Below are 11,978 nucleotides of genomic sequence, written 5' to 3'. Positions count from 1 at the left end.
GCCTATGTGTTCTTCCACACATACTTTGCTTCTAATAAATGCTTTTTCTGCTTCACAATTTCTGTCTGTTGAATTCTTTCTTCAGAGAAGAAGACAAAGAAAGCGATCCTGCTTCAAGCCACTGCACCCCTCATTGCCCCTCTCCCAGGTTAATACCTGTAGGAAATGAATTTGTGTCATTGGAGACCAATGTGAGGATTGTTTCTAAGTCGTTGCTCTCTTCTGATCTGTATTGTTATTACTCTACACAGGATGCAACCATTGCTCAGCTCAGGAGCTCAGATATAGCCACAAATGCCACAAGCAAGGAGACATCAATTATCTACTTTTCAGTAAGTCATTGCTCAGGAAGCAAGGCTTTCACAAATATTCTTGTGAGCTGGCTATGCATAAAGCACACATTTTAAAGGAGAGAAATGACACTGCTGTTCTCAAATGAAGTGATTGCATTATGTTTGCCACACTAAACACACACATTCTGAAGTGTTTGCATAAAAGCTTTGGCTTTAAAATGTAGCTGGTCTTGTGGAAGTGATTCTGATACTTAAAAGTCTTTAAAGGTGTTTAGCACATACCAATTTGCTGCTGTAACAAGTCCAAAGCACTTTCCTTACTGGGCAGGGGGACAAAGAAGCCATGGTTAAAAGCTCAAATTCTTTGGCTGGATCATTCTAGAGAAAACAATTTATGATTCTGGGAGACTGATCAGCATTCCTCCAAGAGCTCCTAGCCCTAAATTAAATCTCTGCTGCCTGGGCACAGCTGCCTCTGTGTCACTTATTTGCAGCACCTTAGATCGACAGACATTATTGTTTCTGTTTTTTTGCCTCAGTTGAGTTCGGGAACGTGCAGACAACCACCTTATCTAAACTGTCACAGCTGTGCCTCATCACCCTCAGACAAATGGTGGGGCTAAAGTAGGACACAGATAACTGAAGGCCTTCTGAAACAGATTGTTGAAGACATTGGCCAAGAAGACTTGCCTGATTTCTCACTGTTTAACCTTTAGTCCACATTCAGTAAGAAGAACCCATCCTGGTAATGGCTTGACATTATCGGTTGTATCAAACATTATCATCCACATTTCACTAAAAGCATATAGGGGAGATAAGAACATTTGCAAGAAACATTTTTGCCCCACACTTTTGCTTATGTAGTTTTTACAGCAATTGTTAAGTCTTCACTGATTACTAAACAACTGGATTCTTTTGACTCTGGGAGGAAGCTATGGTGCTGTGTAACTTTAAGTCTAGAGTATCTAAAATTAGCAGCTGGATGATCTGGATGATTGGAACAGTAGGGAAGCTTTGAGACCAATGGATTTTATTTTACAGTTACATTTGATGTCAATTCACAAGGTCAAATATGAAGAAGCGGCAATTCCTCTCTGACCATTCAGAGGCTGGATGGCATCTGCCATCTCCACAACTGCTCTGCAGAGCAGAGAGAGCCCCACAGCAGTCTCCTCAGTTACTGCTTGAAAAATAATTTCAGCTAAGGAGGATAGGATGCCTTGTTTGCCAAGGGGCACCATGGTCCAATGTGTGTTTATCCATTTTAATTTAATTTGTCTTGTTCTTTTTAGGGCTTATGACTGCTTCAGGGTTGTGGAGATGGCTTAACCATGAGTGAGATTTGTCATAATAAAGTACTCTTTCCGAAGATCCTTTCACTACTTGAGTGACTACTAACAAAAAACAAGCTAATATGAGGATAAAAACAAACACCCAATGATATTTGTAAAGACTTCAGCATAGCTTTGTTTTCAGATCTTCCTATCAACACCTAGTGAGAAATTCATTTCCCTTTATTTCTCTTCCTTTCGTTTTCTCCTTTCTAGACCCATTTCAGATAATCAGAATATTGCATATTTTTTTTTCTAATAGCCTCCGAGAACATTGGAGAGAGCCCTCAGGTGTTTTAACCTGTACCAAGGAGCTGAGAGTTCCTTTGGAGCTGGAAATGGTAACTCACTCCAGTATTCTTGCCTGGAAAATTCCATGAACAGAGGACCCTGGCAGGCTACAGTCAATGGGGTCTCAAAGAGTCAACATGACTGAGTGACTGAGCACTGAGTACACACGGAGCTGAGAGGGCCTGGTGGGGCTGGAGGCCGCAGCACTGAGGGTGGAAGGCCAATGAGACACGAAGCCCATCTGTTCATTCAGCGTCTCTTAGCCCAGGATTCCTCCTCTCCCTCACTCTCACATTAGGCTTCTGCTTAAGCTTTGGTTGGAAACAAGTGAAGAGCATCACAGAAGTAGCCCATAGAAAGAACTGTATATGGAAAGGTCATCTGACCTCCGGATGGGCTCATGGCGGGCGGCAGATGGAGATGGGGAGCCAGTGGGAGTGAACGTACTCTGTCACCTGAAGACCATGTCAGCTGGCACAAATTCATACCCCATGGGGATGTATGTGTTTTCTCTGAGGCAGATGGAATACAGGTGTGTGAGAGACAGAGAATGGGAATGTGCAGGAGGAAGTGTAGGGAGCATGGTGGGGTAAGGAGGTGGCAAATGACTACCAAGACAGTCAAAGACTTGTGAATATTTCATGGGGTGCCCCTCGTCTCTTTACAGAGGGGGATTAGATGGAAGAATGACTTTTCCAAGATTCATAGAATGGGGCACCTCAACAAAAGAAAGACACTGGCTTCAATTCAATGATAATTGAAATAGAATTATCCAACAAAATGTGGGAAGCCCAGTTCACTTGTGAGAGGATAAGAAATTACAGTAAACACTGCTCTGATTTTCTCTGTCATATGTGGCTGGAATGCAAATGTTTCTGCCCAGGAAAAGGGAGTTGAGGAGGTGGCAGCAGTTACAGGGAACAAAGCTTTCTCCAGAGGTCGTCCTCTTCCCGACTGGAAGGGCCAGAGGGTTACTGGACCCAGCAGTATCGGGTGAATGCTGATGGGAGAGAGGGAGCGCGGTGAGTGAGCTCAGCGCAGTCACTTCTGTTGAGGGTCTTCCCCATCTGGGGGGCAAGTGCGCTATACCAGTGCCTGTAACATTGGTGGCATCGATTCCTCAAGTTACAAGTGAAGTTCTTTTGTCTCTTTGAAGACAGCAAAACAGGAAACGTAGACTGCAGTTACTGTTTCAAAATGTTTGTCCTGACCATTAGTGAACAGTGAAATAATTATTTTATTGGGTCTTGATCACCATTAAGAAATGCTATTCTATTAATAATGAAAGTGAAAGCATTAGTCTCTCAGTCATGTCTAACTCTTTGCTGCTCCAAGGACTGTGGTCTGCCAGGTTCCTCTGCCCATAGAATTCTCCAGGCAAGAATACTGGACCGGGTAGTCATTTCCTTCTCCAGGGGATCTTCCTGACCCAGGAACTGAACTTGTGTCTCCTGCTTTGCAAGGTAGATTCTTCTACTGTTTGAGCCACAAGGGAAGCCATGTCATAATATGATAGAAAGGAACTAAGAATTCTGGTGTATCATATGTAATAAATATTGTGTCAAGAAACTTTTGTCAGTTCTGTGTGTGAGCATGTGTGTAGTAATGATGTAAAATATATTTCTCACCTTATCTCAAAAAGTTTGAAAGCCACTGACTTTGGTTCACAAAACAAAAATATTGGTAAGTGTGATGGATGGGGAGGGAAACAAAAAAAAAGAACAAAAATTGTTGATGAAAAATCAGAAGATTTGAGTTCTACTTATGAATGCCTAACTTACTACATTGATTCACTTTACTCAAATATAAAATTAAGCATTTATAGTTCTGAAATTCAGAACTATAGTTTTTCTAGTTCTGAAATTCAGACATAATCTTACCTTTAACTGAATGAGTCACATGGTGATGAATGAAGAATTGTTCAGAGACTAAGGATCTGAATGCTCGCCTCATCCAAAGTGATTCTCAGACTGCTGTTACCGAGAAGAGGAAGAAAGTTGCAGCCTCTATTTTATTTTAATAGGTGAACAGGAAGACTAATAATATTCCCTTTATAGGTTCTTTAAAATCTCAACATTGAGTATTCAAAAGTTTTATATTGATTTTTATATCTGGCTAATAAGTCTCTTGGTAGCCAGACCCTGATATGTTTTTAGCTTTTTTTTTTTCTCATACTTTAACCACCTTGTCATTCCCTTGGGCTGAATCAGCAGGCTATTAGTTTGCCCAATGTATAACCTCAAGTCCCATGGAACAAGGGCTCACAGCTACTAGATTTTTCTGATGTGGAATTTACTTTCCATTTTTATTCAGAGCACTGTCAGCTCTGCCTTTAAGACTAAAGTGAAAACATAACTGTCTGGTAATGAATTTGAAATCTCATAAGGAGAACATGTTTTAATGCATCTTGCTAGTGTAGAAAAATACATCAGTGTTATATTGAAAATGTATCAAATTCTTATTTTTTACATTATATTTATGATATTTAAAATGGTAACCATTTTAATTTTTCTCTAGGTCAATTGATTAGTATTTATTTAAATATTTTCTTAAAAGAAAAAGAAGATACTTAGTCTTCAAAAGTGAGGAATGGATGAACAGCAGGAAGAAAAAATTGACTATCGGCAAGACAAGAAATATGGTGCCAGTGCCCTTTTAAAGATGCAGTGGGGAAGCAATTCTTTTGTCATCATTAAATATCCCTTAAATGGAGTTTTTGTATGCTAATAGAAGTAAATCCCAGTGATTCTCCCCTAATTGAGTCTCTACTATGCAAAATATAGTTTCAGAACCCTGTTGGGTTTATATTCTTGAAAGGGCTTATTTTGGGGGAATCAGAGACCTGTTTCTAAGGTTACAATGGTTGGGATTTTATATATTTTGGCATTTTGTCTGATTTTCTTTATACATTCTAAAATTCAACACAGTTATCAACTAAAAGTTATAACAAAAGTTATCAATTGAAAACATGAACCCAACATACTCTGCCTTCTCCATACCCAAGGAAATTCTGCAGTTAGTACTAAGATTTCAGAGAAAAGAAACAGTGCCTTACTCTGTCACACAACATGGCTCAATTGTTTGTGCTTTCTAGGTTAAGTCAGACAACGGTTTCTCTAAATAAATGTTATCCATTTCTCCACATTTAGTAATTTCCCATGCAAGCATTTGCTTTGTATTATGCACAAGAAAATCACATGGTTAAGGAAGACTTTTGGTCAGTATTGAAAAAGTCGAGATTTAAGTTTTATTCCAAATCATTGCTTCCATTGATTAATTCAATTGAAATCTCATTTTCTGAGAACATATTGGATTCTACTCTTTGAGTTTCGCTCTAGTGTCGTAGCCATGCGTTCCAGGAAACAAACTCACTCAGAAGAACAATGCAGATGGTGGAGTGCAGTTTATTACACCGGTGGGCCCAAGGCCGAGTTTCCTCTTAGCCAAGGACCCTGACCGACTTTTGTGAAAATCTTATATACCTTAAGTGTACTGCTCAAGTCCACATCCCCTAATTCCTTAAACCTAGCCTGGAAAGTGTTAAAGGGAGATACAATCGGGTTACAGCCATGATTCATAATCAGAAGGGTCAGCTGGTTATACCCTGTGCTAAGTCGCTTCAGTCGTGTCCAACTCTGTGTGACCCCATAGACGGCAGCCCACCAGGCTCTCCCGTCCCTGGGATTCTCCAGGCAAGAACACTGGAGTGGGTTGCCATTTCTTTCTCCAGTGCATGAAAGTGAAAACTGAAAGTGAAGTCGCTCAGTTGTGTCCGATTCTAGCGACCCCATGGACTGCAGCCTACCAGGCTCTTCTGTCCATGGGATTTTCCAGGCAAGAGTACTGGAGTGGGTTGCCACTGCCTTCTCCCGGTTATACACTGTAGCCTGCACCAATGGGTGCCATAAAGATTACAAAGGTGATTGACTACATGGGGAATTATTACATTCGTTTTGATGACAGGAAGTCTTGGTATGCAATCTGGTGTGTATCAGTCTGGGAGGCTAGCTTGCTGTAGCTATGCTATCCCCATGGCGTCCAGGCACATAGTCCAAAGCTCACTGAAAGTGCAAGATAGTGTTTCCTTCTTTTTCAAGATGAAGTCAGCTCAGCCTGTTCCTTTCCTCCCTCACTAGAAATATAAAAATGATGACAAGATCCTGTCCCAGGACAACAGACTATTACTAGTAGCTTAAAAGTGAAACAGAGAAAAAAGACATATCTCTCCTCTCTGCAGGTCTAGATTTTATCTTATGAATACTATGCATTTATTTCTACAGAACCTTTCAATGTGTTATATTTATATATTTTTCTATTAACTTGTAAAGAACTTGAAACTCGGCCTGATGAAAATTAAAAAAAAAATGGTATATTTGGTAAATTTCCCACAAGTTCTACAGCTGCAAATAAAGAAAACTCCAATTACTTTCAAAACTACCTCCCTGTGTATTAGATTAGAAAACCACTAATAGCTTTTGAGCATGATGATCTAATATTTTATTCAGGTCTTGCTTAGAAACACACTGAAATCATTACCTGACTTTTAAGAAAGAGGAGTTCTTTTTCCAATTAAAAATAAACCCACTGGCACACCCTAGCTCTTATTTCTTTTGCCTAGAAATGCTCATTTGACTTTCAAATTAGAGTATAAAGGGATATCAACCAGAGAAAAGTGATGTTCCTGGAGGTGACATTTTTCAAATTTGGTTTGGGCAGTACTTGGCCACAAATTTGACTTTTTGTTTTCATGGTACGGTCAAGAAAACAAAAAAAAACAAACAAAAAATACATAACATGTAATATCTAGCATTCTGCTTTGTATTTTTCAGGGAGTAATAATTTTGATTGGAATAATAGCAGGCAACACAGAGGTTACTTTTGGAAATTCTAAGCTAACAACGCTATCTGTGACAAAGCAGTGAATCTCTTTGTAAGCAAACTGTGAGGTCATGAAACAAACTAGACACACTAAATCTCTGCGTGGTAATAGGTACCTTGCAATTGGAGGACTTTAGAGGCAAATTTCAGCTTTGAAATTTTAGTTCTAAAAAGATGAAGAAAAACAGATGGCTTAATATATTTTGTGGTACTTACAAGACACTGGTGGAATTCCAAGCCTTTGTTTATATGTACAACTCTATTGAGAAAATAAACTTTTATTAATGATATTTGACCTAGAATATGTTGTTTGATTCCTCCTACCCCCATTCAATTGATGTTTTGTATAAAATGCAAAGAATCAAAGAAAAATGCAACACAAGTTATCTTGTTTATTGCTTTGCCAAAGCAGGTAATTCACATGTATTTCAGAGATAATTTTATAGTCTAGAATGACACAATCTTATTTCAGACTTAAAAGATAGGTGCATGTGTCTTAGAAGATTGAGAGAGCACAAGATAACTATAAGCTGTTTTGGTGTGCAGGGTTCGGCTTTGCTCTGGCAGACAGATGCTTTTGTAAGATCAATGACTATACTATACAATTCTTGAGCTTGTTTTCTATTTTCATACAGTATGGTTCATGTCTATGGCCTAAAGATACACTGTAATTTTGCCATTTCATACTGGATGGTATAATGCTATAATAGTTCTATTAAGTTTTGTTAAAAATTTTTGGAATCTTAGTCTAATGCAATATCTCAATATGACATTACAGACATACAAGAAATTCCAAATCAGCTCATCAATCACTGAACATATTCTAATGACCTTTTCAACAAATATTAAAATAAAATTCATAACCAAGGAAATTCTTTCAGTGAATTTTATTTTAAACTTCTAATTAGTTTTAGAGTCAGAATAAATTGGAAAACATTTGAAAAATAAATAAATGCATGAATCCTCTAAAACCATAAATTGCTGGGAGAAGCCAAGTTTTGAACAAAGACTTTGACAAATATTTGTGTTTAATTTTACATTAGTTATATACATTTTAAAATATGTAGCTAGTTTTTCCCCCTTCAGATTTCTTCCTTGATATTTTTATAGCAGTCTATTTCTAATTTCTTCTTAGTGGTTTTTATTAGGCTTTATAAGTTATTTTTGCTTTCATTTTGTCTTCTATGCTTGTGCTATGCTAAGTCACTTCAGTTGTGTCCGACTCTGTGCGACCCCATAGACGGTAGCCCACCAGGCTCCCCCGTCCCTGGGATTCTCAGGCAAGAACACCGGAGTGGGTCGCCATTTCCTTCTCCAATGCATGAAAGTGAAAAGTGAAAGTGAAGTCACTCAGTCGCATTCCCTTAATTAACAATTTGAGTGCCACATGGCTAGTTTACTAATAACATTAATTGTGTTAGTTGTTATATTTACTATCTAATGGTTCACTTTCTTACTTTTAAATCAATTAAAATAAATCAATTAATAATAATAAATTAATGACTTATAAAAGTAAAAGAAAAATACAAAATTATTCAATAGGGAAACCAAGTCTCAACTGATTTCATTGTAGACCAGTTTATTTTTCATTTTTAAAAATATTTATTTATTTATTGGACTGCGCTGGATCTTAGTAGCAGCACATGGGATCGTCAATCTTCATTGTGGCATGTGGGATTTTTCATTTTTCATCATGAAGACTGTGAAATGCAATATCTCCCACCATATCAATAAACAGCCATTAGTGATTTCAAACCTGCAAATATGAACTTCTGCACCTGGAGGGGCCCCAAAAGGGAGACCGATGCCGGCTACCCAGCAGCTGTCAGCAGCCTCCACTCCCTACATGACCACGGATGTAATGAAAAGCAAGAAGCAGGATCCTGGCCCCAGGTAGCTGAGATGCATATGAAGGAATGGTTTCAGTGAGCCCAGATGCTTGCATCTTTCCATACATAAAAGAGAGCTGAATTCCTTAACTTGAGATATCTGGTTTTCCTTAATTAACGATAATCTTTGATGTTCAGATTATCTGACCCCTTCATTGCAAACTTCTGTATAACCTGCTCCTTCCCAGGTTCCTTGGAGCAGGCTCTCAGGGCTACTTGAGATGCTGCCTCAGGGGCTTAATGTCTTAAGAATTCCCACTGAATAAACATAACTCTCTACTTTCACGCTGTGACTATATTTTTTTAGTTGACAGAACTCTTAGTTGAAGTATGTGGAATCTAGTTCCCTCTCCAGTGACTGAACCCAGGCTGCCTGCATCAGGAGTGTGGAGTCTTAACCAATGCACCACTAGGCAAGCACACATTTTTCAAGTGTGCATTAATGAAAGAATCAATGTCACCAGATTCCTCTGTTTCTCTTATAGTGTACTACTCTATGGTATGGTAGGAAAGTTGAATAAAAGTGAAGGGGAGAATTGAGGTGCTTTATGGAGAAGGCAATGGCACCCCACTCCAGTACTCTTGCCTGGAAAATCCCATGGACTGAGGAGCCTGGTGGGCTGCAGTCCATGGGGTTGCTAAGAGTCGGAGACGACTGAGCAACTTCACTTTCACTTTTCACTTTTCACTTTTATGCATTAGAGAAGGAAATGGCAACCTACTCCAGTGTTCTTGCCTGGAGAATCCCAGGGACAGGGGAGCCTGGTGGGCTGCTGTCTATGGGGTTGCACAAAGTCTGACACGACTGAAGCGACTTAGCAGCAGCATGAGATAATGAGCTTTCTGTTTTGAGAAAGTTTGAGCATAAGCTCAATGACTTTCTGGGAGCAACATGGTAGGAAAGAATGCGGATAAGGTAGAATTTTCATGAGCCTTTAAAATTCCACAACTAACTTTGGGGCAATTGTTTTCTCTTGTTGATGGTTTATCCAGAGAGGATAATAACAGAATGCATGGAGACAAGATGCTTCACCATCCCACACGTCCTCATTGGATACTTTCAAGTTTAAATTTGAATATCTTCCTCTACGAGTGGGACTTCCCTGGTGGCTCAGATGGTAAAGAATCTGCCTGCAATGTAGGAGACCCAGGTTCAATCCCTGGCTGGGGAAAATCCCCTGGAGAAGGAAATGGCAACCCACTTCATATTCTTGCATGGGAAATCTTATGGACAGAGAAGCCTGGTGGGCTGCAGTCCATGGAGTGGCAAAGAGTTGGACATAACTGAGCAACTAACACTTTCACTTTCACTTTTGATTTACAAATAACAACACACCAGGAAAAAAAAACAACAGGAGCATTGAAGACAAAGGAAATTTATAGTTTTGCATAACAAGAAGTCTGTAGGTAGCTAATTTCTGGTTGGTTGAGAATGCCATGAATAGAGGAGTGGCAGGCTACAGTCCATGGAGTCACAAAGAGTCAGATATGACTGAGCAACTGACACTTAAGCAGCTAAAGATCAGGGCTCTTCTGTGTTTCTGTTAGTTGTCTGTATAGCTCACCATTGGTCTGACTTCCTGGCTTAAAAAGCTATAGCATCTTTAAGCCTCAGTCCTCAGGCTCCTTTTCTCCTGCTCAGTCACTCAGTCGTGTTCAACTCTTTACAACCCCATGGACTATAGCCTGCCAGGTTTCTCTGTCCATGGGATTTTCATGGCAAGAAATACTCATTCAATTGTTGAGTATGTCTGACTCTTTGTGACCATATGGACTACAGCACACCAGTCTTCCCTGTCTTTCACTATCTCCAGGAGTTTGTATCAAATATAGGAAGCAAGGTTGAATATTGTGGTGGGAAAGAGTGATGCTTGTGTCTTAGCAGATATACTTTTATCCGAGAGAAGCATATTTCCAGGCACCCTCCAGTAGATTTTCTTTTAGGTCTGTAGTAGCTTCCAGAAAAAAACAGAAAATTAAGTATATTAAGATTCTTCAACCTCAGAGCTTTAGGGCTTTGCCATTAAGGAACAAAGAGCTAGAAATAGCAAATGGGTAGGGGATAAATGTGTCTTCAACAAGTGACAAGAACACAGCAGCTCACTAAATAGATTCTCAACATGATTTCTAATTAGAAACTGATTGCTTCCATCAATGGAGTTGAAAATGTTCCTCTAATTGTTGTCAAAGGTATAGCTGCAAGACCAAGAGCACAGAGGTTAGAGGCAACTGTCAGACAAAGCAAACACACCAGAAGTAGTCTTGGAGTCAGTAATTGGTGACATGATCATCTGTTTATAACGTTGCTAGCTAAATGATAACATGCCTCAGTCTGGGGTAGTGATTCTCCCATTTAGTTATCTGATCATGCAGTGACTGTGAATCATTTCAGAAATGTGGAGGCTGCCTCCCTAAGTTAGCTTTTGCTCCCCATAATGCTCTTAAAGTCTCTGTCCCTCATTGTTTAGTCTCCTTTCTCTCTCTGTGGGTTAATCAAATAACCAGTGCTCAAATACCACAAGCCAGAGGGAAAGAGAGAGGAAACGGAATGGACAAGCAAGAAGGGGCTGGGAGACAGGTTTACCCTGGGGTTTTAGAGCCAGGATTCTGGGCTTTTTTCCTCCCTCCCGCCCCAGGAGCATGAGAGAACTGTAGATGGTGTGGGTAAATCAGAAGCTAGTTCCAGCAGGTGAGGTGGTAACTGATGGATGGCAAGTTATTTAACTGAGACACAAATATAAGGTGAAAAGAGGAAGGGAGAAGAGTACAAACTGTAGCTACCAGTGGTCAGGGTGGAGGGCTCATTTTGCCAGAAGACACGCAGGCTTGGAATATTCCCAGAAATAAAGGAACTCACAGGCATGGAGAGGAAGAGCAGTGAGGGTGTGAGAAGTTTTTGTCCCTTTCCTGTTTACCTGGTCCTGTTTCCTTTAAACCTTAATTATGAAAATGAGATCACTAGGTAACACTTAACCTGACTGTTGACTTCTGCTCTCCTAAAGGCACACAGTGCCTTGACTAATCTGTCAATTCTTTCCCTAGATTAAAAGAAGTAAGAATGAAGAATTAAGTAAATGACTATCACTCTACCCCCAGAAGCCTCCTTGGCAATCCTGCTGGCAGACCACATGGATGAGGTAACATATGAAGAAAGCCCATGGGGAGTCATCCAGCCTGGGCACAATGGAAAATAGATGTAGAACTTGATCTCCTGCCTTGATTATGCACTGAGATTCTTTCCCCCTTTCCTCTTAAAAACTGTTATGGCTGATCAGCATCTTTGGAGTTGCTTTTGA

The sequence above is a fragment of the Bubalus bubalis genome, chromosome 13, assembly GCF_019923935.1.
Source record: "Bubalus bubalis isolate 160015118507 breed Murrah chromosome 13, NDDB_SH_1, whole genome shotgun sequence".
Classification (NCBI taxonomy): Eukaryota; Metazoa; Chordata; class Mammalia; order Artiodactyla; family Bovidae; genus Bubalus; species Bubalus bubalis.
This window is presented reverse-complemented; position numbering follows the sequence as displayed.